A 26,110-nucleotide genomic window follows, 5' to 3' on the forward strand; every position below is an offset into this window, starting at 1 on the left:
AAGGGAGACTAGGTTTGGGGCAATACTAATGAATTTAGTTTTGGACATGTAACATTTAGATGTTTTTGGAACATCTAATTGGGAGTACCAAACTTTTAAATCTATATTTATTTGGAAATACAGGTTTAAAGTCCAGAATAAATGTCTGGGCTATAGATATAGAGCCGGAGCTATTAGTATATGGATAGCAATTAAGTCAGGAAAATAGATGGAATGACTAAGAGTATGATAAAGGAGAACAAGGATAGGACCTTGAGGAATACCAATATTTAAAAGACAAACAAATGAGCTAAGCACCAGGCATTAGAAATAAACAAGTTATGGCAAGTATTTACAAGGAATTTTGTTGTCCTGGTGAAAAATTAAGTTCTCTTCACTGTGATAAGTGCAGAAATAAAGATATCTACAAGGATGTACAGCAAAGGCAATAAATAAGTTGCGCTGAAGCCATTCAAATAAAGATTCACTAAAGAAAAGTTGGGGAAGGGCTCTCCAGGTAGGGAAAAAAACCGCAAATGAAGAGGTATAAAACAGAACGTGGCATTTTGAAACCAGGGTGATTTCAGTAATAACGCAATCAGATCTTTAGGGGACAATCTCCATGGCATAAACCTTTAGAATAATGTTTCAAATCTGTATGGGAATGAGTCTTATTGTAATGAAAACTTAATAGTAATTAGTTTCTCCAATATGTGGATTGTCAACTCTTGATATATTTATATTATTAATATTAAAGAGATTATTCAGTGTTAGGCATACTTTTATACAAGCCAGCACTTATTTATAAGTTGTTGTATTTCCTTTAAGATGAAAATGTGTTGACTCAAATTTTGTATTTGAATTAGGTAAAGGATTCAGCAGTTAAACAAAAAAAGTCAGGTAAAGAGGGGAAAGCCCACAGATGAGACTAAAAACAAATGTCCAAAGGAATAGTAGTTCTACCTTTGATACCAAGAGGATTTCAGGAAGGGAATCATTCAGAGTAACAAATGTTACTGACTGGGAAAGCAAGATAAGGGTGAAAAATGTCCATTAAATATGGGGACACAAAGGTCTTTGATTTGATGATAACAGTTATGGTAGACTGGTGGAGTTTCAAGAATAATTAGAGCAGGTTGGGAAGTGAATAAAATGAATGAAAGAGGAAACAGTAAGAAGTTATAGCTGAAAGGTGACATGGAGTCAGGAGAGGATATTAAGCATGCTTGATTATTATTAGGAACACTCCAGTAAAGAAAGATGTTGAAGATGTAAGGCAAGACAGTATGATCAATACGAAAGCACACATGGTAGAATTGTATTTACACAAGAGGAGGAACATTACCTTCACGTAACTGGAGAGAGGAGGGGCTGGGTATGGATACAAATATTAATAGATTTGGTGGCAGTTGAGGGAGTTTTCATTTGAAGCCTTCTATTTTCTTTGTGAAGTAAGAGGCAACAATGTCTACTAGTGGAAGTAAATGTTAGAGAAACTCAGGGTACCTACCCATCTTCATCAGTTAAGTGGCCTTCAAATTTAAGTGTGACCTTGTCAAGTTGATCACCTGACCTTCTTTTTATCACTCCATTGTCCATTTTAGACCAGAATTCCTGAGAAGTTCATCCCCTTTCTAGGATCATTATTAGTTTCAAGAGCTGTCTATTTCCCATCCAAAATTTTCTGCTTGTCAACATACCTTTTTTATCTGCCCACTTGTCTCTCAGGATTAGCATTCTTTATCTGAACTTTTTTTTTTTTAATCAACAATAAGAAGGCCATGCTAAGTCACTTCAGTCGTGTGCAACTCTGTGTGACCCCATAGACAGCAGCCCACCAGGCTCCTCCGTCCCTGGGATTCTCCAGGCAAGAACACTGGAGTGGATTGCCATTTCCTTCTCCAATGCATGAAAGTGAAAAGTGAAAGTGAAGTCACTCAGTCGTGTCCTACTCTTAGCAACCCCATGGACTGCAGCCCACCAACCTCCTCTGTCCATGGGATTTTCCAGGCAAGAGTACTGGAGTGGGGTGCCATTGCCTTCTCTGAACAAAGTTTAGTGATTTCAAAAATAAATAATGAAAAACAGTGTAGTTTCTGGCAATTTCCATCTGTGCAATCTTGTACAACTTGCTTAACTCCTTAACCCTTGATTTCTTTATGTGTAAAATCCTTTTCAGTTTAAATCAGTACTATTAAAATGCTTTACACTTTACATATAATAATAAACCTTCAAGAGATCATTATTGATAATAATAACCATCAGGATAATAATGAATTTGGGAAAATCCATTTCAGGAGTTAGGACTTACTAGGTAGGTCTTGGAAACAAGATTTTAATTTGGCGGCAGATAAGGAGAAACGAACAGGGATTAAGAAACTACTTGGTGGCCATTTTGAAAATAGAGGGTAGAAGTTGTGAGGTCCTATACGAGTCATAGCCCTGGGGATGCAGAGAGGGGAGAGGCAGGAAATACACTGAAGACAGAGGGTCAGTGAAAGTTGATAATATATTAGATGTAGAGATGAGATAGAAGACGGAGAATTCAGAGGTGACTTTCATCTCTGTGATTACAGGAAAGTCTACACATTGACCATTTTATTTTTCTCTTGCTCCCATAGTTTTTATGACTCCAAAGTCAGGGAGCATCAGTCAGTTTCCACCCTTTATGAGATGTGTCAATCATTCCTACATTTCAGCAGTGTGTCCTTAGTGTTGACAACTAAATGTGCTAAATGAGAAGCTAAGAACTTTGTTCATCTACTGCAGTTGTGTTTGCAATGGGAAGTAAACTATACAGAAAACCACCTCCTGAAGGAAACATACTGAATCAAGTGGTCAAATGTATCTGGGTAAGTTCATGACTTGTTTGCCTGCCTTTTTCAATTACAAGAAAAGAAATGCGGTTCTGAGCCTATAGGCCTTTAAATATGGGTATACACTTTTCTCAATGACCTCTGCACTGCTTCTGTGACTTTTGGAAAGTGGGGTTGATCAAACATCATTCGATGCCTCTGCTGCTGCTGCTGCTAAGTCGCTTCAGTCGTGTCCGACTCTGTGCGACCCCATAGATGGCAGCCCACCAGGCTCCCCCGTACCTGGGATTCTCCAGGCAAGAACACTGGAGTGGGTTGCCATTTCCTTCTCCAATGCATGAAAGTGAAAAGTGAAAGGGAAGTCGCTTAGTCAGGTCCGACTCTTAGCGACCCCATGGACTGCAGCCTACCAGGCTCTTCCGTCCATGGGATTTTCCAGGCAAGAGTACTGGAGTGGGGTACAATTGCCTTCTCCAAGCTAAAAATAATATAATCATTTTTAAAAACTGGCAAAAGTTTTCTGAAATGTAGTTACATATGTTAAAATTGTATTTCAAATATTCTGAAATTCAGTGTGTGATGAAATCAAAAGGTTAGATTAAGTCAGTCAAAAGTATGTGTGTCTAAGGGAAGATACAGTGAAATGGAAAAGGCAGGGGAAGGGTTTTTTGTTTGTTTTTTTTCCTCTCTTCTGATATCTATGCTCTGCCCTAGTTTGCCATTTCCAGCCGTTTCAAGAACCATTCTGGGGACAATCCCAAGCGAGAACACTGGCTGGACTGGGCAGCTGAGAAATACCCAGTAAGTTGAACTGCAGAAACATCTGATGCCTCCATAGAGTTTTTCCTAATAACCAAACTGATTCTCTCCTACTATTATTTGACCTCTTCTCTTACTGTTCTGGGCCATTTCTACTCCAAGCAAGAAATTCTTAATTGCCAATTCAGCCTATTCCTTCTTCCTCCTCTTTGCAGAAGCAGCTCATTATGGATGTGAAGGCACTGACCAGGGTACTGTTCCTTTATATCCCATTGCCCATGTTCTGGGCACTTTTGGATCAGCAGGTAAGAATAGTTCTTTTGAAAACTACCTCTTCCAGCGCCTTCTCTCTCAAAGGAAAGGGATTTCCTCTAATAGCATCTGTTTGCTGTAGGGCTCACGATGGACCTTGCAAGCCACCAGGATGAATGGGAATTTGGTGAGTAGAAGAGATTTTTCCCAGAGAAGTCTATCATTTATTTTTAATCCACACTAAGGGAAAATTTATTTGTGTTTTTGCCTAAAAAGTGACATAAGATTATACCTTTAGCATGAAGTTACTGGATAGGCAAAGTGACTATTATAAGACAGAATCTTATCTTTGAAAATCAGAAAGGTAAGGATGGAAAGGTTTCAGTGTATACAGGAAGCACTGAGACAATAGCAAATGAAGTGATAGGGAGTGGATAGTGATAGGGAGTAGATAGGGAGCAAATGAAGCCTGGGGAATGGATGTTTCCTTCCAACTATGCCCCACCAAAGCTCCCCTCTTACCTCAGTCAGTAAAGAATCTGCCTTCAATGCAGGAGACCTGGGTTTGATTCCTGGGTCAGGAAGCTCCCCTGCAGAAGGAAATGGCAACCCACTCCAGTATTCTTGCCTGGAGAATTCCATGGACAGAGGAGCCTGGCAGGCTACAGTCCATGGACTCGCAAGAGTTGGACATGACTTAGCAACCAAACCACCACCACCAGGCACCCCAGGGCACAACTGATTGCTGTGACAACACAGTTGGCCCAGCCTCTCAGGCAGGGTTCACAGCAGGTATCCAGAGGTGGGATATTTTGTTCATGGATACAGAAATAATGGGAAAATTTTAAATATAATTTTCTCTTTTTAAAATTTTCATTCATTGACAAATTCTTCTCTCATTTATTCCCGCTGCCTAGATTATTGTATGTTCTCCTGCCATCTCACTTGTGAAGAAGGCAGGGTGGAATGATGCTAGGGTTTTATAAGCCAGTCTGTTTGGAGCTTGCCTAATATAATTTCATCTTTTCCCTTCCTCTGGCTGTCCAGGATTTACCATGGTTGTCTTCCTTTTGACCCTCTGAAGGGTCAAACTTTAAAAACACTGTGTGTCCATTGGAGACTTCACCCTAACCATGATACCTTTTTGTCCTTCACATCTTTACCGCCACAACTACAGTTACTGAGATGAATAAAAACACCCTGACTCTATTCTCTCTCAAGTTAAAAAAGCATAGTGCACAGAAAATAAGATTCTCCCTTATGCCCATCTGCCTTCAGAAGCCATAGTCTGAGCTTCTATTCCAGCCTATTCCCCCACATACCTTTACAAGGATAATAGTGGCTCTGAACCAAAGACCTGATGGATATTATCTTATGCTTCTCACCTGCTAATTAACAAGATTGTTGATCTAGGCTTTTTTTGTCTTTATGCCAATATCTTCATGTGATTTGTTGTCATGTTTCAGGGTTTCTTTGTGCTTCAGCCTGATCAGATGCAGGTAGGAGACTTCTCTATATTCTTGGGTACTTATTTTTTCCCTTATCTATAACTTTATGTGTAGTAGGAGGATTACCAACCATAATTTGATGGTTTTTTTCCTTCTATGCTGAGGAGGGCTAAACATAGTGATGAAAATATTATCTTTAAGCCTCACACTTCTCTTTCATATCTTCCCTTAAGCAAGTAGCTCCTGCAAAAACTCCAGGGAGTTTTGAACTCACAGGGAAAGTGTAAGCATTGGATTTTTTTTTTCCATGTCAAGTATGATGTTGTCAAAGGAAATATAACACTTTGTTGTGTGAGCAATGAATTCAGAAGCCCTGTTTATTGGTGACTTCCAGTTATTTTTAACTCTTTGTTTTGTTCAACAATCCCCAATTCCTTCTTCTCTCTTTCCTTTCTCCTGACCATGACATTTTTCCCTTGGTTGTGAAACTGGATAAGATCAGAGCAAATGGGAGGGAAGAACTCCTAATTAATTGACAGAAAAACCAGTGCAGAGTGAAACTTGTTCCTTGGAATATTTGGAAGCTAACGTGCTATGCAGGGGTAATACATCTTGGGTATAAAGGGACTGAAAGATGCGGAATCATTCTGTACACTGTATGATGAAAGTGTGTTTGGATGTGAGAGAGTATGCACACATGCAGATGAAAGCACATGCTACACTCATAATAGAACACTTGTAACTAATTCTTTTTACCATCATGTTACAGGTGCTAAATCCCTTTTTGGTTCTTATCTTCATACCATTGTTTGACCTTGTCATTTATCGTCTGGTCTCCAAGTGTGGCATTAACTTCACGTAAGTGCTCACTATGGGCTTCCCAGGTGGCGCTAGTGGTAAAGAATCTGCCTGCCAATGTAGGAGAAATAAGGGACACGGGTTCAATCCCTGGGTCAGGAAGATCCCCTTGAAGAGGGCATGGCAACCCACTCCAGTATTCTTGCCTGGAGAATCCCATGGACATAGAAGACCAACAGGCTACAGTCCATGGGGTCACAAAGAGTCAGACATGACTGAAGCAACTTAACAAGCATGCACACAAGTGTTCACTATGCCTGTGTTACTCCAAATTGACTCATAATTTGCCCAGTTTGATAAAGAGTCAGTATCTTTTCTGCTTAGTAATGATTTATTTTGGTTTATCATTTTTCTGCTTCTGTTTATCCACATTAGATTAAATGCCCATTAACACTGGAGGATGGGAATTAGATCTAATTAATTCTTAACTTAGAGATTCCAAGCCATTACTGCAGATTTACATATGTGATGTTGAAAAGTTAGGAGTACACTTCATGGAAAGTCAAAAGTATGTGATTCGTCTCCTAAACCAACTTGTTGCTTTATACTTAAAAGTTGCTTCTTCAAAGAAGTTCAAAGTCTTTGATGATTAACTAATACCTTTAAATCTCTTACTGTCCCTATGAAACAAATGAAAGACCTCATATAAGAATGGGGATAGAAACTATTTTCCCCCTTTCTAAATAGAAGTGTTATTCTTTGTAAAGTTTGACAGAGGAGGGTGTTAAGTCATTTATAATTTCTGATTTAATAGCAATTTCCTTTTGATCATCATTTTATATATTCAAATGACTTTTTGCCATTTACTCATTCATTGAGCACCAAGTGCTTTGTAAAAGCACAAATCTTGCTCCTAAGGAGTTTATCCTTCAGTAAGGGAGCTAGAAAATATGCAATGTTATTGCACAAGATGAATTATGTTAAGTTAATATGTTAAGCCTAAGAAGGGAAACAAAGTGCCAGGAAATGCAGAGATGGAAGAGAGTGGCCAGTGTCAAGAAAAACTTATAAAGAAGAGGAAAAGAAGGTAATATATAGTAACTGGTATATATGGTAAATGTTCAATAATTCTGGCTATATTACTATTCTTTTTTCTATTATGATATAATAGATAGAAAAACCATCATAAATAAAGATGGGAAATTTGGTGTGTTACAAAGAATAGTTCAGTGTGACTCAAGTAAAGGTAGAAAGAAGGATATATGAAGGGGAGTACTAGGAAATACTTTGAAAGTAATTGAGAACAAATTAGGTAAGCTAAGGGGGTTTAGATTTTATTCTTTAGCACCTACAGTTTAGGTATAATTGCCACTGTTTCCTCTACAGATCACTTAGGAAAATGGCTGTTGGTATGATCCTAGCATGCCTGGCTTTTGCAGTTGCTGCTGCTGTAGAGATAAAAATTAATGTGAGTACAGTAAATCTTAAGCTCCATGAGGGCAGGATCATATCTATTTTGTTCATTTTTCTGACTTGTTCAATCTTGATTCACTGGGCCCTACCACAGTAGCTGTTTTACAGAAAGTGCATAATAAGTATTTGTGGCAAATGAGTAGATATAGGAGTAGAGCAGCAGTGTAAAATGAAGCCCACCTCCCACCTGAATGATGTAGGAATTTCCAAACACCAGTATCCAAGATATATAATCATCTCTTTGATACCTTACCAAACATTCAAATACCTTTTGGCAGGTTGAATAGTCACTATTGGGGAATGATGTATGGGGCCACAGCCAAGTCAAAAAGCATGGAGTTTGTTACCTGGCATCAGTGCTTATGGGGGATTCCCTGATAGCTCAGTTGATAAAGAATCCGCCTGCTATGCAGGAGATGTGGGTTCAATTCCTGAGTTAGGAAGATCCCCTGGAGTAGGAAAAGACTACAGAAGCAGAAGATATCAAGAAGAGGTGGCAAAAATACACAGAAGAGCTATACAAAAAAGATCTTCATGACACTGATAACCACGATAGTGTGATCACTCACCTAGAGCCAGACATCCTGGAATATAAAGTTAAGTGGGCCTTAGAAAGCATCACTATGAACAAAGCTAGTGGAGGTGATGGAATTCCAGTTGAGCTATTTCAAATCCTAAAAGATGATGCTGTTAAAGTGCTGCACTCAATATGCCAGCAAATTTGGAAGACTCAGCAGTGGCCACAGGACTGGAAAAGGTCAGTTTTCATTCCAATCCCAAAGAAAGACAATGCCAAAGAATGCTCAAACTACTGCACAATTGCACTCATCTCACATGCTAACAAAGTAATGCTCAAAATTCTCCAAGCCAGGCTTCAACAGTACATGAACCGAGAACTTCCAGATGTTCAAGCTGGTTTTAGAAAAGGCAGAGGAACCAGAGATCAAATTGCCAACATCTGTTGGATCATCAAAAAAGCAAGAGAGTTCTAGAAAACCATCTATTTCTGCTTTATTGACGATGCCAAAGCCTTTGACTGTGTGGTCACAACAAACTGTGGAAAATTCTTCAAGAGATAGGACTACCAGACCACCTTACCTGCCTCCTGAGAAATCTATATGCAGGTAAAGAAGCCACAGTTAGAACTGGACATGGAAAAACGGACTGGTTCCAAATCAGGAAAGAAGTAAGTCAAGGCTGTATATTGTTACCCTGCTTATTTGCCTTATATGCAGAGTACATCATGTGAAATGCCAGGCTGGATGAAGCACAAGGTGGAATCAAGATTGCCAGGAGAAATATCAATAACCTCAGATATGCAGATGACACCACCCTTATGGCAGAAAGTGAAGAGGAACTAAAGAGCTTCTTAATGAAAGTGAAAGAGGAGAGTGAAAAAGCTGGCTTAAAACTCAACATTCAGAAAACTAAGATCATGGCATCCAGTCCCATCACTTCATGGGAAATAGATGGGGAAACAGTGAGAGACTTTATTTTCTTGGGCTCCAAAATCACTGCAGATGTTGACTGCAATGATGAAATTAAAGGTGATTGCTCCTTGGAAGAAAAGCTACGACAAACCTAGACAGCATATTAAAAAGCAGAGACATTACTTTGCCAACAAACGTCCATCTAATCAAAGCTATGGTTTTTTCCAGTAGTCATGTATGTATGTGAGAGTTGGACCATAAAGAAAGCTGAGTGTTGAAGAACTGATGCTTTTGAACTGTGGTGTTGGAGAAAACTCTTGAGAGTCCCTTGGACTGCAAGATCAAACCAGTCAATCCTAAAGGAAATCAATCCTGAATATTCATTGGAAGGACTGATTCTGAAGCTGAAACTCCAATACTTTGGCCACCTACTGCAAAGAGCTGACTCATTGGAAAAGACCCTGATGCTGGGAAGACTGAAGGCAGGAGAAGGGGATGTCAGAGGATGAGATGGTTGGATGGCATCACCAACTCAATGGACATGAGTTTGAGCAAACTCCAGGAGTTGGTGATGGACAGGGAAACTGGTGTGCTTCAGTTCATGGGGTCACAAAGAGTCATACATGACTGAGCGACTGAACTGCTCTGATCAGTGCTTACTACAGTGAGGTGGAGATTCCCGCTCCAAACTGCCTTCAGAGTTTTCAAAGCCAAATGCTCTTTAGAGGTAGAAAACTGTGTCCTCTTGACTAGATAATCTTGGCTATCAAGATAGTTCTGCAGTATATGATCTCATTGTATCTCACGGGTGATTTGTTGGTAATTCTAACATGTGTTCTCTGTCCTAAGGAAATGGCCCCACACCAGCCAGATTCCCAAGAGATTTTCCTACAAGTCTTAAATCTGGCAGATGATGAGGTGAAGGTAACAGTGCTCGGCGATGAAAATAATACTCTGTTGGCAGAGTCCATCAAATCTTTCCAGGTGACATATGGACTTGAGTGAGTTAGAAACACATTCAGATTATGTGCCAAGGCAGCAGCATAATACAGTGGTTTATAGCATGCATTTGTTAAGTCGAAGTGCCCCAATCCAATTCCTGATTCTGTCACTCTGTAGTTATAAGACCTTGAACAAGTTATTTGTATCTCTAAGCCTCAGTTTTATCATCTGTAAAATGGCAGTAGTTTTTATGTCATAAGCTGTTGTAAGGATAAATATTATACGTAAAGTGCTTAGCATAAAGTCTGAGACATTGTAAGCTCTCAATAGGTAGTAATTTGTTTTAGTATTTCAAACTGCTTCCTACACACACCCTGTGGAAGAGTTTGGCTTGCATATTTTCACTTCTATATTATATATATTCTGAAATATTCATTTAAAAATGCTCTAATAAGATATACATTTATTATTAAAAATTAGGGAGTGTGTTAACAGATATAAAATCCACCTATAAGTCCATCACACAGAGATGAATTATAGATAGCAGTTTTGTATAAATGAATAAACAAATTTTTTTAAAGTATTGAAACACTATATGCTGTATTGACTTTGAATTTTTCTTAAGATAAACTGCATCAAAAGCATTTTCCTGTGTCCTTAGATAAACTTTGAGTATGTGGTGTTAATGGATACATAATACTCCATTCTGTGGAAATATCATAGTTTAGTAAAATATTTCCTTATTGGTATTTTAATTATTATAAGTAATCCTATTATGAACATCCTTACTCATAAGTCTTTATTCATGCCTGTAATTCATCCTATGATAGATTACCAGAAATGGTATTATGAAGTTAAAGAGTAATGTTGAAAATATCTGATGAGGTCAACTGCCCTGGTTTGCTATGAGATTGCAGTGTTCAAGGTGGAGTAGAAGGTGAATGTAACAGGCTCTTCATTCTGCAGAATATGCCACACTATTCCAAACTCCACTTGAAGACAAAAAGCCAGAATTTCCACTTCCAATTGAAATATCACAATGTGTCTGTCTACACTGATCATTCTGTGGAGGAGAAAATATGGTACACCCTGATCATTCGAGAAGATGGGGAAAGTATTTCTAGCATGATGGTAAGTGAGGAATGGCCTAATTTCCAAATTATCTTAGAGTATGATGACTGGCTTATCAATATCTTACCAAGGACATATCTGATGATCAAATTTTATGATTATCACTTCCTTCTAGACACTCATAACTGATTTTTACTTCCCTCTATTGTAGGTGAAGGATGAAGAAAACAAAACAACCAATGGGATGACAGCCATGAGGTTTGGATGTCAAGGAGACCCAGGCCTCTCTGTTCTCTTGAATCTGGGGTCTCTTCTGAGCTGTGGGGCTTCAGAAGAGACCCCATATTCTTCATTCTGCAGAATATGCCACACTATTCGAGATGCCACTTAAAGACAAAAAAACAGAATTTCCATTTCCAATTGAAATATCACAATGTGTCTGTCTACAGAACTTCACATTCTGATTGTCTTGTACTAGGATGCTCTTTCCTAGAATGTCAGGAGGATTGGTGTCAAGGCATTTCCCCAGGGAACTGAGAGGCACAGATTCAAAACCAAGTCTTTTGGCTTGCTTTCTCAACGGTAATCAAAAATGACCCTGTGTCTATGTATGCCCCTCTGTGCTCTGTCACATGGATTGCTTCTACTGAATTTTATGCACTTATCTTGCTCTTAAGAAAAAAATTAAGTACTTCCTGTCTGTGATCCTCAGAGAGAAATTTAGAAGTAAATATTTCTCCCTTCATTACTGGAAGTTGAATATCTTTTATAGTTACTATGTTTTTAAAGTAAAATTTAAAATGAACCTATAGAGGCATCATGGTTTAGTAAAGGTAACATACTTGGAGTCAAAAAACTTGGTTTTGAATCTAGATAAGGTTGAAGGTCTTGTTAGATACCCTGGGACAGTTAACAGAGATGAAGCCCTGAGGAGGTCACTTGCTCACAGGGGCAGGAATCTGACATAAAATAGACAGATGCATGTGCCTATGGCCATCAAGATTAGATGGTTGCTATAGAGAATAGCATTTTAGAGGAGAACTTTTAATGAAAAATTTGAATTTCACTGAAGGCTGGAACAGTCATAATAATCTGCCTTTCCATGATTTTCAGAAAAAGTAAACAGATCAAAATATGTCTTCCCTGGGTCAGAGAGCAATGGAAACCTCCAGTAAGGATGAAAGGGAGCAATTTCTAGGTTAGTGCAGGATGATCAAAGGTCCAGGAATCAACATCAACGGTTTTAGAGGGAATTGCCCTTCTAATCCCATGAGCCAGGGACTAACACAAATGGTACCAAAAATTGAAACAGAGGAACAATTTAGGGGCTCAGGTTCAAAAGACTAAAAAGATGGTTCTGGAAGAGTTCAAGTTTGTCTGAAGACCCAAAACAATGATAGCTTAACCTACTGTGGGTTGGGAGTCTGAGTTTTGTGTAAAGCAAATCAGACTTCATTTATAAAATAAAGTATCAGTTTTATATAAATACTAATATGTATTTATATATACATAATTATTTTCCTTTTTGAGCTTCAATTGATGAATTCCATCATTAGAAAACAGAAAGAAATAGGTGCATCTAAGCTGGGTTACTGAGGAGGCTCAAACTGCCATGAGTGATCACAATAGTGTCATCCCAGTTGAGATCAGGTGATGATGTGGCAGACAAAAAGCTAATACCTGAGGAAAGAAAAAGATAGGGACAGCTAAGACTACTAATTACTTCTGTGTGAGTTGCTTTATTCATTCAGTTAACAATATATATCATGTACCTTTCATGTGCCAGCCTCTATTCTAGGCACTGGGCATACAGCAATAAACAAAACAGAAAAGGCCCCTGCCCGTTTATCAGGTGGGAGAGTTTGTCTAATCTCTAACAATGTCTCTATTATCCTTAGGTTTGTTAACACTTTGCATGAAAAGGTCAATGTCTCCCTGGGTACAGATGCATCCCTCATTGTTGATGAAGACTATGGTGTGTCTGCTTACAGAACTGTGCAAAGAGGAGAGTAAGAGCACTACCCTGTGGACATTTTACTTTTATCAACAACTGATTTTTAAATACTTTCTTTGTGTATGGGTGGGCAGATTAGGTATAGAAGTTACACCTAATTATATACCTAATATATTTCAGCTAATTGTAAATATACCCAGACTCCTCTTTTGCAACCTTTGACTCCTTTCCTCAGTCTCATGTTGTTCTGCAGAGACATATTGAGACCATGCTTGTTGTGAAGGCCATCTCCATCTCCTGGAGGTTTTCCAGTTTATTATTGGCTCCCATTCCTACCCTTTTGTAACTCCTATTAACACCTTGTTACTTTGAGCTTATCCATTCAGATTCAGTTTTAAGCTGTTCCACTAGTTCATAAGGTTCAGAAGATAAAAATTCATGAGATTTAGATGAGAAAGACTTAGAGTCTGAAGTACACAACAGAAGGCAATTTGTACCTTCTGCATTCAGGTTTAAGGTTAAAAAAAAAAATACCCAACAGGCGATGAAATCTCAGATCAGGTGTGGAAAAAACCTTGCAAAAAAATAATTTACTCTAAGACTCCTCAAAGAGAAATGGTAGCTTTGCTGCTTGATTCACCATCAGAAGAGAGATGAAATCACTCTTTCCACCAGAGGTGGAAGTGCTTTTCTAAATTGTAATGTTTATTCTAACCTAAATTTGTCCTGTTGCAGATATCCTGCAGTGCATTGTAGAACAAAGAAGGAGGATTTTTCACTGAATTTGGGCCTACTAGACTTTGGTGCAGTTTATCTGTTTGTTATTACTAATGTAAGTAGCCCATGGCTATCCTCACTCTTTCTTTCCATATACCTGTATCTATATAACTATATCATATCTAAACTTATATATATCTATATGTATCTGTATCTATATGTATCTATATATATATCCTGGATCCAAAGAAGACTCTGTGGCAAGACAGTATCACATACTTATCTCTAGTGTATGGTGATAGCTTCTATAGTGACTTTAGAAAAGCTGCTAAGGTCTCCAGAGAGGACTTAAAATAGATAACATTGGTAGCAGGCACAGGATCTTGGGGAATGGTAGACATAACTTATCTTGAGTCACTGCTATGAGGTGACATGGTCTGCTCCAGTCTCATTATGGCACCAAGAAAACACAAATTATTTTGGTCTTCTTGACTGACTCCACATGTGGTTCTCCTAGCTCCTTGGAAATTGATCTGCTATTATATCACAGTCTGAAATACCAAGACTTGTAGCAAATGTCAATCTTTACACAAAGTTTGGGGGATCAATTAACTGTGGCCCATCAAAAGCAGTTGTTTAGCCATCAGGGTTTTAGACCTCTGATGTCAATTTTGATTCTAATTTTATTCCATTACTTTTGACACTGTATTAAATATAAAAAGTAGATAGTGAATAAGAAAAAGATGGAACACTTCTAGAAGGGTGATGAGAATAATCTGTAACATTTTATTTATTGTAATTAACTTAATTAGCATGACATTTTTGGTATGCCATTTTTATTATAGCCTTATTGAGATATAATTCATATACCATACAATTCACCCACTTCAAGTACATAATGGTTTAAAATGTATTAACATATTCAATATGCATTGTATGTTCAATACATATGTAGAATATATTTTCAATAATATATATTCAGTGGTGTTTAAAAAATTCAGAGTTGTGTAATTTTAGAACATTTTCCTCGTTCCAAAAAGAAGCCTCATATTCATCAGCAGTCACTCACTATTTCCTCCCAAACCTCTTACCCCTAGACAACTACTTGTTTACTTTCTTCATACACTGGCCTATTGTGGACATTTAGTATAAATGGAATGATATACTATGTGGTCTTTTGTGTCTGGATTCTTTCATTTAGCTTATTTTTAAGGTTCATTCATATTGCAGTATATAACAGTTCAGTTCAGTTGCTCCGTCGTGTCTGACTCTGCGACCCCATGAACTGCAGCACGCCAGACCTCCCTGTCCCTCACCAACTCCCGGAGCTTACCCAAACTCATGTCCCTTGAGTCGGTGATGCCATCCAACCATCTCATCCTTTGTTGTACCCTTCTCCTCCTGCCCTCAATCTTTCTCAGCTTCAGGGTCTTTTCAGGGTATATAACAGTACTTCACTTCTTTTTATTGCCCATTGCATGGATATAACACATATTGTTTATGTATTCATCAGTATATGGACATTTGGTGTTTTCACCTTTTGACTGATATAAATAATGTTGCTGTGAATATTCATGTACAAGTGTTTGTGTGGGCATATATTTTCACTTCTCTTGGGTATATAACTAAGAGTGGAATTGTTGGGTCACATGGTAATTCTGTGTTTAACCATCTAAGGAACTGCCATGTGCTTAGTCGCTCAGTTGTGTCTGACTCTTTGCGACCATTTGGACTGTAGCCTGCCAGGCTCCTCTGTACATGGGGATTCTCCACACAAGAATACTGGAGGGGGTTGCTATGCCCTCCTCCTGGGGAATCTTCCCAACCCAGGGATCAAACCCAGGTTTCCTGCATTGCAGGTGGATTCTACCATCTGAGCCACCAGGGAAGCCCTTTTGCAAAGTGAACGCACATTTATCATTCCCATGAGTTGAAAGTGGCAATATTCTCTTTGTAGCACTTATTTTTCTGTCTTATTAATTATAGCCATTCTAGTAGGTATGAAATGGTATCTCACTGTGGTTTTGATTTGTATTTTCCTGATGACTAATGATGTTGAGCACCTTTTAATGTACTTATTGGCCATTTGTAATCAGGTTTGGAGAAATGTCTATTCAGATTCTTTGTGCAATTTCTAATTGAGTTGTCTTTTAATTATTGACTTGTAAGGGCTTTCCAGGTGATGGTAGTGGTAAAGAACCTGCCTGTCAGTGCAGGAGACATAAAAGACATAGGTTCAATCCCTGGTTGGGGAAGATCCCCTGGAAGAGGGCATGGCAACCCACTCCAGTATTCTTGCCTGGAGAATCATGGACAGAGGAGCCTGGCAGTCTACATTCCATAGCGTTCACAAAGAGTTGGACAAGACTGAAGCAACTTAGCATACAAGTATTCTTTATGTATTTTAAATGTAAGTCCATTATTAGATATACAATTTGCAAACATTTTCTCCCATTCATAAGATTGTCTTTTTAACTTTCTTGATGGTGCCCCCTGAAGTAGTACAAACACTTTTAATCTATATGATGTTCAGTTTATCAACTTTTTCTTTGGTTGCATATGCTTTAAGTGTTACATCTAAGAAACCATTGCCATATATAAGCTCTTGAGGATTAATGCCTATATTTACCTCTAAGTTTTATTGTTTTTACCTCTTACATTTCAGTTCAGTTGAGTTGCTCAGTCGTGTCTGACTCTTTGCGACCTGTGACCCCATGAACCGAAGCACTCCAGGCCTCCCTGTCCATCACCAATTCCCAGAGTTTACCCAAACTCATGTCCGTTGAGTTGGTGATGCCATCCAACCATCTCATCCTCTGACATCCCCTTATCCTCCTGCCCTCAATCTTTCCCAGCATCAGGGTCTTTTCCAATGAGTCAGCTCTTCGCATCAGGTGGCCAAAGTATTGGAGTTTCAGCTTCAACATCAGTCCTTCCAATGAACACCCAGGACTGATCTCCTTTAGGATGGACTGGTTGGATCTTCTTGCAGTCCAAGGGACTCTCAAGAGTCTTCTCCAACACCACAGTTTAAAAGCATCAGTTCTTTGGTGCTCAGCTTTCTTTATAGTCCAACTCTCACATCCATACATGACTATTGGAAAAACCATAGCTTGACTAGACAGACCTCTTACATTTAGGACGTCTATATGTAGCTCATTTGGTAAAGAATCTGCCTGCAATGCAGGAGACCTGGGTTCGATCCCTGGGTTGGGAAGATCCCCTGGAGAAGGAAATGGCAACCCACACCAGTATTCTTGCCTGGAGAATCCCCATGGACAGAGAAGCCTGGTGGGTTATAGTACATGGGACTGCAAAGAGTCAGACATGATTTAGCAACTAAATCACCATTTAGGACTTTAATCTATCTTGAGTTAATTTTTGCATATGGTATGAGCTTGGGGGTTAACTTCATTCTTTTGTATGTGAACATCCAGTTGTCCCAGCACAATCTGTTGAAGATTCTTTTCCCGCTAAATGGTCTTGACATTCTTGTCAAAAGTCAACTGACCAAAAATGTGAGGGTTTATTTCTGGAGTCAATTCTATTCCATTTACCTATATATTTATTCTTGTTCCAATACCATAATCTCTTAATTACTATTACTTTGTAGTCAATTTAAAAATCAGGAAGTATAAGTCTTTCAGTTTTGTTCATTCTTCCCTTTCAAGACTGGTTTGGCTATTATGGGTTCCCTGAATTTTCATATAATCTTAGGATCAACTTGGAATCAGCAGCCAGCTGAGAATTTTTATAAAGATTGCATTGAATTTGTGAGGTTATTGTGAGGAGTTTTGCTACCTTAACAATATTGTCTCCTGATCAGTGAACATGAAGTGTCTTTCCATTTATCTTTAGGTCTTCTTCAAGATGTAAATATTTTCAACAATGCTTTTATACTTTTTAGAATATAGGTTTTACATTTGTTTTATTTACTCCTAAGTATTTTATTCTTTATTTTGCTGTTACTAACAAAATCATCCAAGTACTGCATTTTGGACTCTTGTTGACCATGATGGCTACTCCATTTCTTCTAAGGGATTCCTGCCCACAGTAGTAGATATAATGGTCATCTGAGTTAAATTCACCCATTCCAGTCCATTTTAGTTCGCTGATTCCTAGAATGTTGATGTTCACTCTTGCCATCTCCTGTTTGACCACTTCCAGTTTGCCTTGATTCATGGACCTGACATTCCAGGTTCCTATGAAATATTGCTCTTTACAGCGTCAGACCTTGCTTCTATCACCAGTCACATCCACAACTGGGTATTGTTTTTGCTTTGGCTCCATCCCTTCATTCTTTCTGGAGTTATTTCTCCACTGATCTCCAGTAGCATATTGTGCACCTACCAGCCCGGAGAGTTCCTCTTTAAATATCCTATCATTTTGCCTTTTCATACTGTTCATGGGGTTCTCAAGGCAAGAATACTGAAGTGGTTTGCCATTCCCTTCTCCAGTTTGACCACATTCTGTCAGACCTTTCCACCATGACCGCCCCCCCTGCCCCGTCCTGGGTAGCCCCACACGGCATGGCTTAGTTTCATTGAGTTAGACCAGGCTGTGGTCTGTGTGATCAAATTGCCAACATCCGCTGGATCATTGAGAAAGCAAGAGAGTTCCAGAAAAACATCTATTTCTGCTTTACTGACTATGCCAAAGCCTTTGTGTGGATCACAATAAACTGTGGAAGATTCTGAAAGAGATGGGAATACCAGACCACGTGACCTGCCTCTTGAGAAACCTATATGCAGGTCAGGAAGCAGCAGTTAGAACTGGACATGGAACAACAGACTGGTTACAAATAGGAAAAGGAGTGCTTGGTCAAGGCTGTATATTGTCACCCTGCTTATTTAACTTATATGCAGAGTACATCATGAGAAACGCTGGGCTGGAAGAAGCACAAGCTGGAATCAATATTGCCGGGAGAAATATCAATAACCGCAGATATGCAGATGACACCACCCTCATGGCAGAAAGTGAAGAGGAACTCAAAAGCCTCTTGATGAAAGTGAAAGTGGAGAGTGAAAAAGTTGGCTTAAAGCTCAACATTCAGAAAATGAAGGTCATGGCATCTGGTCCCATCACTTCATGGGAAATAGATGGGGAAACAGTGGAAACAGTGTCAGACTTTATTTTCTGGGGCTCCAAAATCACTGCAGATGGTGATTGCAGCCATGAAATTAAAAGATGCTTACTCCTTGGAAGGAAAGTTATGACCAACCTAGATAGCATATTGAAAAGCAGAGACATTACTTTGCCAACAAAGGTCCATCTAGTCAAGGCTATGATTTTTCCTGTGGTCATGTATGGATGTGAGAGTTGGACTGTGAAGAAAGCTGAGCACTGAAGAATTGATGCTTTTGAGCTGTGGTGTTGGAGAAGACTCCTGTGAGTCACTTGGACTACAAGAGGTCCAACCAGTCCATCCTAAAGGAGATCAGTCCTGGGTGTTCATTGGAAGGACTGATGTTGAAGCTGAAACTCCAACACTTTGGCTACCTCGTGCGAGTTGACTCATTGGAAAAAACCCTGATGCTGGGAGGGATTGGGGGCAGGAGGAGAAGGGGACAACAGAGGATGAGATGGCTGGATGGCATCACCAACTCGACAGACATGAGTTTGAGTGAACTCTGGGAGTTTGTGATGGACAGGGAGGCTTGGCATGCTGCAATTCATGGGGTTGCAAAGAGTCGGACACGACTGAGCAACTGAACTGAACTGAACTGAATGGAATCATTTCCCTAATTTCATTTTTAAATTGCTGATTGGAAATGTGTAGAAATACAGTTGATACTGATCTTACGTCCTGCAACCTTACTGAACTCGTTTGTTAGTTTTAATAGATTTTTAGTGGATCCCTTAGGACTTTATACATACAAGATCATGTTATCTGCATAAAGAAGCTTTACTTCTTTCTTTCAGTGGATGACTTTTACTTCTGTTTCTTAATGAAGTGCTCTTGCTTGAACCATCAATAAAATACTGAATAGAAGTGTTGAGAGTAGACATCCACTTAGGGGGAAAGCATTCAGTCTTTTATCACTGAGTATGTTAGCTGTGGAGTTTTCACAGGTGTCATTGATTGGGTATCAGGTTAAGTTCCCTTCTATTCCTAGTCTGTTGTGCTTTTTGTTTGTATGTTTTTTACTAGGAAAGTGGGAGGAGGCATTGAATTTTGTCATATGCTTTTTCCGTGTCTACTGAAAATCATGTGATTTTCTATTGATATGGTTCATTAATTGATTTTCTGCTGTTAAAGCAGCCTAGCTGTATTAGTTTTCTAGGGCCACTGTAACAAAATACCACAGGCTGAATGGCTTAAACAACAGAAATTTATTATCTTACAGTCATGAAGGCCAGAAGTCCAAGACCAAGGTGTTGGTAGAGTAGGTTCCTTCTGAGAGCTGTGAGAAAGAATCCATTTCATTTAGCTTCCTTTAGTTTTTAGTGGTTTTCTGGCAATGTTTGGTGTTGCTTGGTGTATAGAAGAATCACCCCAGTCTTCACTTTCATCTTCTCATGGAATTCTCCCTGTATGTTTGTCTATGTCCAAATTTCTCTTATGAAGACACCAGTCATGTTGAATTAGGGCCCACCCAAGTGACCTCATTATAATTTGACTAATTATATCTGCAACAACTCTATTTCCAAATAAGGTCACATTCTCAGGTGGGTAATGGGGGTTTGAATTCAACATATGAGTTTTAGGGGGACACAACTCAACTCATAACACTTGCATTCCTGGTGTTATTTCAGTTTTTCTTTGTTCTGTCTATAGTATACTGCTCAAGTTAGAGGCTATATATATTGTTTCTGAATGTGAGGATCTAATAACCATCTAGAGTAGAGATCATAAATTAGAGGTACTGAGGGCCCAGTTCCTCATGTAGTTCTGTTTTGTCTGGTTGCAGTCTTGACAAAAATGATAATAATTATTAATTGACAATATTTAAAATTCAAGCAATTTCACCAAAGAAACTGGATTCCTAACATTTCTTTGTTATTAGATCAGAAAATTTTGTAACGAGTATTACCATGTCACTTGGCTGGTGCTATAGTGGCTGTATGCTTTAGACAGTTTACCATAGTTTGTATCATTCCCATTCAATCTACTTTGTTTACTTAATTATTATATTTGTCTGTGAGTATTTAAGAATGTGACTTTTATTTACAACCTCAGGTCATGGTCTTCTCTGAGGCTAAGAAAACCCAAATATATGCCCAGTAATGTTCACAATATCAACGAAAGCAACACTTCCCTTACTGCATTTTAAATGCAGTGACTCTGACTCTTACGAAGACATCAGTCATATTAGATTAGGGCCCATACCAATGATTTAATTATAACTTGACTAATTATATCTGCAACAACTCTATTTCCAAATAAGGAAATCAAAGGCATTTCAACATCAAGAACTTTTTATTTCAGGACTTTTGAACTTGATATTTTATCTCTATTTTTAATCTCATGACATATCCGTGTATTACATCTACTATTTAATAACACCTGCTACCTAATAACTTGGTTTTACTCCTATAAAAATATATAATTTCAAAAATTTCATTACAATTATTGTACAGTAAAATCAAATACAGCTGAGAACCTGCATACAGTAAAAGTAGTTTTAGGGAAAAAAGACTGTTGAATCATGTATATTTGGTAACATTGATAACAAAAAATTGACCCTGAAAAGATTCTTTTTGACCAAAATTTTATAGGAATATAGCATCTTTTTGACAAAATTTTTATGTGTAAGTTTGAGTTTAAAAATAATGGCCAGAAAATAGAAGACAAAATAGCAGGTGGTATTTGATACAGGTATTTAAAAATTGATCAGGAAAATCTTTAATGTAAGGGTTACCAAGAAATAATTTACTCTGATAAAGTAATTTTAGTAAGATATTTAAATGGAAAATGTTAGAAATATTTTAATTGTACTTAACTTTTTTAAGTACATGCTTTTCTGATAATTTTTCATATATCAGATGCCATTTTACATTTAAAATGTTGACCAGGATCAAAATATGCAGTAGGTCAAATGTTTGGACTCCAAACTACAGTATTAAAATAGTCTACCATTTAAGGGCTCTGCAATAATGGTATCTGGTTGAATGAAGCCAGCCAAGTGAGTGCAGTGTTATCAAAAGGAATTTCAAAAACCTGAAATTGTGTAATAGTCTACCATTTAAGGGCTCTGCAATAATGGTATCTGGTTGACTGAAGCCAGCCAAGTGAGTGCAGTGTTATCAAAAGGAATTTCAAAAACCTGAAATTGTGTAATAGTCTACCATTTAAGGGCTCTGCAATAATGGTATCTGGTTGACTGAAGCCAGCCAAGTGAGTGCAGTGTTATCAAAAGGAATTTCAAAAACCTGAAACTGTGTAGAAAGTGCTCAATCTCTTCATGGTACAACAAGAATGACAATAAAATCAGGAGATGGATGTAAGATCATAAATGACATAGGCCAGGAATATTTACTTGAGACTCCTAACAAGCCCATTTCTTGTTTCCCTCACTAAGAGAACCAATCAGGGTCCTCAGGCCTGGAAGATGGAATACATGCCAGCCAACAAAATGTCCATCGCATGGCAGCTACCACAATATGCTCTTGTTACAGCTGGGGAGGTCATGTTCTCTGTCACAGGACTTGAGTTTTCTTATTCTCAGGTAGGTTTTTGCAAGTGGAAAGTGGAGATGGAGCTACTGCTCAGAGGATGGAGTTTTAATCCTGACACTGCCTCACATGGGCTTCCCTGGTGGCTCAGATGGTAAAGAATCTGCCTATAATGCTGCAGGCCCAGGTTCAATCCCTGGGTTGGGAAGATCCCCTGGAGAAGGGATTGGCTACTCACTCCAGTATTCTTGCCTGGAGAATTCCATGGACAGAGGAGCCTGGCAGGATACAGTCATTGGGGTCACAAAGAGTTGGACACAACTGAGCAACCAACACTTTGACTGCCTTAATTAGATATGTGACCATGGCCAAGACCTCTATAGTTTTTGGCTTTAGATTTCTTATGACCCTGAACAGAGTATCAACTTGACTCCCAGGAACATGGCAGGCTGGATCCCTATGCTATTTGGGATCCAGAAAAGGATACTGAAACATTAAGAATAAGGACTATGGAATCAAACTGCCCAAGTTCAAATTTTGGCTGAATATCTATTGTGTAATCTTCAGCAAGTGAATTATCATCTCTCTGATGCTATTTTTGTGTAAAATAAGAATAGTAATAGAAATTATCCCTTAGGGTTGTAATGAAGATTATATGATACAATGAATTAAAATATTCAGTTAAGAGCTCCATCTTGTTGTTACTATGAACATAATCACCATTCCCTGAACCGATGTGATAGCTGAACTTGTGGGGGAAGTTCAAATCTGAAAGTTGGGGTGGGAGAAGTTTTATGGGTAGATGCATGGGATAGGAGGGTGGTATAGGGAATTTCTTTACTCACAGATTTGTGTCTTCTCTAGGCTCCCTCCAGCATGAAGTCTGTACTCCAGGCAGCCTGGTTGTTGACAGTTGCAGTTGGGAATATCATCGTGCTTATTGTGGCACAGTTCAGTGGCCTAGCTCAGGTATGTACCTAAGAGAAACAGGAGCACGTGTCTACCCAAGGATTTCCCTCCATCTTCTTCTGCTGCCCTTCCCCAACCCCTCTGTCTCCCACTCAACCCTCTGACCTGAGATGAATTAGACACAGATTTTTCCAGGAAAATAGACATGTAAGTTGCAATAATGGCCACATAGGTCCATGTGAGTCAAGAACAGTGAGCCCTGTCTTCTCCTACCAAAGCTCTTCCTAAACTGGTGACCCTGTGTCAATCTGCTCTCCATTCCTCATCCTATAAAGATCCCTTTAGTTTCAGGTTCTCCATATTTTTCTCTTGAATGTATTTCTTCCTACAGTGGGCCGAATTCATTTTGTTTTCCTGCCTCTTGCTGGTGGTCTGCCTGATCTTCTCCATCATGGGATACTACTATGTTCCTTTAAAGCCAGGGGATGTTCAGGGGTCAGCTGATAAGCAGACTCCCCAAATCCAAGGAAACATGATCAACCTGGAAACCAAGAAGACAAAGTTCTAATAGCTCCCTGGACTCTGACCAGACCCCAGTTCCTTACTCTGGTCTTGGCCATCACCATCTTCAAGCATTTTTAACTCCAGCTTGGTTAGAAGAAAAATAGCATCATATCCAAGTTGATCACCTCCACTTTTCTCCCATGATAGAGGCAACTCCAGGACTAGGTTTTTCAGTGCATTGCAGGAAGGCCCCTGAAACTCTATGTCTTCCCATCTGTCAGTGAACTCAGTAAACAGTGTGTAGCATTGCTGAAGCTGACCTGCTGTCTCCAAAAACACAAATGTATAATTGAGATTGGTCTCTGTGGTTATCAAAGTTATGTAGGAATTCTTTTATCTGCTATTTAGAACTGATTGTCCAACTCTCTGAAGTGCTGATTCAGGGGCAAAATTGCAGAATTAACAGAGAAATGGCATTTTAATGTTCTTCATTAGCAGTTAATTGTACTGTTTACAAGGACTTCAAGAATTGGTATGTCTGGTGTGATCTGGTCCAGGACCTGCTTTGTCAGCTATCTAGGTCTGATAAGACCTTAGTAAAATTTTCAGTACAGATAGTAGGAGAAAAATTAAATTTTACTGACAAATAGGAGATGATACATCTTTCTGATAATTAGTCTTTTATCTACTAACCCAAATGCCCTTTCTCAGTACTGATAACATCCTTGGAAACCAAATTAAAGAGAATAAACATGGTTCTGGAAAACAGAACAAGTATAAACTGTGGAAGTCCTGATGAGCCAGTCTTCTGGTGTACACTCTTTTTAGGGACTACATTGTTTCAGCCCTAGATCATACCATTCTGTGGACAACTGTATAGAAGACACTAATTATAACTTTCCAACTCTGTCTTTTCAATGTTGTCAGGCAAGGTTTCTCTTATTATCACATTGTCTTGCTTATTGCAACAAGTATGTAATAACAACAATATTTGGCTCAGCTGGTAAAGAATCTGGCTGCAATGTGGGAGACCTGGGTTCAAGCCCTGAAAGATCCCCTTGAGAAGATAAAGACTACCCACTCCAATTCTGGCCTGGAGAATTCCATGAACTGTATAGTCCATGGGGTCCCAAAGAGTTGGACACAACTGAGGGACTTTCACTTCCATTTTATTAGTACTTCATTTGGCCTCAAAGCAGTGGATCTGTTTTGATAACTTTTACTGTTTTGACAAATTTTAAATGACTTATTTTTTAAAAAAGGTTATCTTAACACTACATTTGAGCTTCTAAAATGGCAATGCCCAATGAAGGCCATGGTTGCATATCAGGATTCTAACAAAATCTGGGGGTTAGAGTGGTAGAACATGACAGGGTTTTGTTTGTTGCTGTGTTGGTGAAAAAAGTTGAGAAATATTACCTTAGACACAATGAATGACTCAGTGGACAGACATGGGAATATCATGACTACTGTGTATTTCTGGAGGAAAAGTTCAAACATTTCCATTGGTTTTGCTCTATTATTCTCATCTAGAACTGTTTTGAGTCAGTCAGACTGTAAACATAACAAAGAAAGTCGTTCCAGTTTCCCAGGCTTTAATACTCTAGTTTCAGTTACCAAGTTTTCAGAAGTACAGAAGTGAAAGCAACACTCCATTTTCAACAGATACCTTAATGTGAACTTGACTGTGCTTCTTCAGAAGATAATATGTTCATTTTTGAAGCAGCTTTAACTCCACCTATTCTATGAACTACTGTCTCAAAAGATATTAACAGTGCTCTATGAATAAAAGTTTCTATGGTTAAATAAATTTTGGAAATGAAGCATATTCTATCCTCTTCTTAAGACTTGCATATTAAAGATTCTGAGAAATGCTTCAGTAAAGACATAAAACACCTCATTTAGCCTCACATGGTATAGTGTTCTGCAGAACACGGAGTTGGGAAACACTGGCAGGCAATTCTTCCTTGTGCTGAACTAAAAGGTTTTTCTTTGAAACCCCTCACCATTGGTTCTTTCCTTTATGGCTAACAAGAATAAGCATAAACCCCTCTTTTATGCAGCAGACTTTTTGCTATTTGGGGAGAATTTTCATGTCACCTCCATTAAGTATTCATTAAGCACATGGAAACTTGGGTTCTGCTAATTTGTATGTAAGTTTTCCTGAATCCTTTTGCTTCCATGGTTTAATTCAATGTAATGGACCTTTTTTTTTTTTAACCTGAGAGACATTATATCAGTCATTAAGTATTCATCAAACTGAAGATTTTTCACAACTGTTTTTCCTGAAAATATATCTGAAAAATATCCTTTGCTTGAAATTCAATGGTAGATAAGAATCCCTCTTAATATGTGTTATCTGAAGCCAAATACATACAATATTCCAGACGAGGTTGGACCAGAAGAACTAGAACCTGTCTTTCTCCCAACAATACACTTCTG

At 38.6% G+C, this 26,110-nt stretch overlaps 1 protein-coding gene and 1 long non-coding RNA gene across 2 annotated transcripts in view; one reads left to right on the plus strand and one right to left on the minus strand.

Annotated features, from left to right (window-relative positions):
• Positions 1-26,110, minus strand: part of LOC132345641 (uncharacterized) — a 66,475-nt gene that overhangs the window by 39,936 nt on the left and 429 nt on the right. Inside the window, exon 2 of the long non-coding RNA XR_009495054.1 lies at positions 23,101-23,232. This is a non-coding gene — a long non-coding RNA (uncharacterized lncRNA). The remainder of the gene's footprint in view (positions 1-23,100; positions 23,233-26,110) is intronic.
• SLC15A2 (solute carrier family 15 member 2) overlaps positions 23,139-26,110 on the plus strand; it is a 67,207-nt gene continuing 64,235 nt past the window's right edge. Inside the window, 1 exon segment of the mRNA XM_024994668.2 lies at positions 23,139-23,224. The gene's annotated coding sequence lies outside the window, so the exon portion shown is untranslated.

Source organism: Bos taurus, chromosome 1 (assembly GCF_002263795.3).
Source record: "Bos taurus isolate L1 Dominette 01449 registration number 42190680 breed Hereford chromosome 1, ARS-UCD2.0, whole genome shotgun sequence".
In the NCBI taxonomy this organism is placed as follows: domain Eukaryota; kingdom Metazoa; phylum Chordata; class Mammalia; order Artiodactyla; family Bovidae; genus Bos; species Bos taurus.